Below are 1,932 nucleotides of genomic sequence, written 5' to 3' on the forward strand. Positions count from 1 at the left end.
ATATCCATGTATTTTTCTTCTCTTCAGCTTTAAGGGGCTTATTTTAGATGAAAATTTCTGAATTCAGTCAACATTACCATGAGCCTGCAGTTAGACAGCATTCCCTAGATTTCAACAGAGACTGGGTTCTCTGTGTCACCTTACTATTATATATCCTAATTAATTTCTTGCCCTTCTGTGTTTCAGGCAATTACAATGAAGGAGAAAACTTTGAGTAATAAAAGAAAAGATTCTATCATAGTTTCTGTGGCTAGTCAAGCAACTGGAGGGGAATTTGGAAAAGGAGCCAACACTTGGGGGGGCTTTCCCCAAGGAATATGCTCCCTTCCCTGACCAGCTTCCTTCAATACTCTCACAGGTGGATTATGGGCCTTCATTGTGGTCATCATGACAGATTGTTTAATGTTCTTTCTTTTCTTCTTTTATGATAACTCCAGCTACGCCTACTTAGCACTCCAAGAGCATGCATCTGTATAATATAGTAAATGGCATGAAATTCTTTCCTCAGACTGGAGATGGGGTCCTGGGTAAATCTTTTTTGCTCTACTTTCATGATTTTACTTTGTTCAGCAGCCACAAATCAAGCTCAATGGACCCTCTTCTGGTTCAAATTACATTGACTAATACCATGGTTCTCTTATCTGAAGGATGTGTAATAGTAATCTTCTATTTAGGGAGAGGATATGTCCCAGGAAATGCAGGTTGTAAAACAGTATATTACCTTCACCAAGCCAGATTTGGTCTTTCCATCTGTACCACCTGACTCCTGAGTGATTTTCAGGCAGTCACTATTAGTCCCAACAATTGGAGATTGGCCAAACTCAAACTTAGAGTTCTGAAATTCATCAGGCCCCCTTGTTTCCTCTCCTGGATATTCATCATGATGGTAGAAATTAGTGTGCCAGTATACAAAACAGAATTGAGGAGTAACAACAGCCACAGAAGTGAACTGGATCTCCTTTATTGCTGTTGGGAAAAGACTTTTAAGGAACTTTCCATCATGTTCTCCCTTCAGCACATCTTCTTTGTAGTATCAATGGTCTGCACAAGTGCTTATATAATATTTCTACTGTACAGACATCATCAGATAATCCAGCACATTCACAGATTAAGTCTCTCCCCAAGGACATTTCTAGAGATCAAGGCCACCCAGAGCATCCTGCTGCTGCTGGGCATATTTGTATCTGCTTATTGTATCAGTTGTGCCTTCTCACTATACATGGTGTACACGCTTCAGTCTGGTCTCTGGGTAGAGATTGTGAATACATTCATTGAATTGTGTTTCCCCACCATTAGCCCCTTTGTGCTGATTCACAGGGACATTCAAAGGTCTTAGTAATACTGTGCTTCCTGGTAGAGACTAAATCTCTATTTTCAGAATATCTGTCAGCGTTTGTGATTCACCTTCTCTGATGAAAGCTGCCCCTGGGAAGGAATTTCTCTGGGAAAGTTTCTTTAGTGAAGATTTCTGGGAAGAACCCAGGCTCACCTGCCCTTCTCCCAGTAAAATAAGTCAAAGTGTCCCAGGATCTGTGGTTGTGGAAGATGTCAACTTTTCTCAATCCTAAATATACAAGACAAGGATACTTGAATAAGGCCTTGGGACCACTAGGAGCAGAAGCTTTCATAAGCTTATGATATGAAATATAAAGTCTTCTGTATTAGTTCTTCCCAACTGGACCCAAACACTCTTTCCAGAATGATTAGATAGTACTCTTCCTCCTGTGAGTTTCTGCCCAAATCTTTTTCCCATTTGTTCCTCACACTCATTCTATCTCCCATCTCCATGCTTTTGCACTGACTTCCTTCTGTGCCATGTTGTCTCCTTACTTCTGTCTCCTAGGGTCTCTCTTCCTTTAAGATGTCATTTAGGCACTCTCTGTACTGAAGCCTCCAGCAGTCCTTCCACTTGTTCAGACACTCCTTTACAAA

At 40.9% G+C, this 1,932-nt stretch overlaps 1 pseudogene; it reads left to right on the plus strand.

Annotated features, from left to right (window-relative positions):
- Positions 1–463: 463 nt before the first annotated feature.
- On the plus strand, positions 464–1,399 carry LOC140504555 (vomeronasal type-1 receptor 1-like; annotated as a pseudogene).
- The last annotated feature ends 533 nt before the right edge of the window (positions 1,400–1,932 follow it).

Source organism: Notamacropus eugenii, chromosome 5, assembly GCF_028372415.1.
Source record: "Notamacropus eugenii isolate mMacEug1 chromosome 5, mMacEug1.pri_v2, whole genome shotgun sequence".
NCBI classification, from domain to species: Eukaryota; Metazoa; Chordata; class Mammalia; order Diprotodontia; family Macropodidae; genus Notamacropus; species Notamacropus eugenii.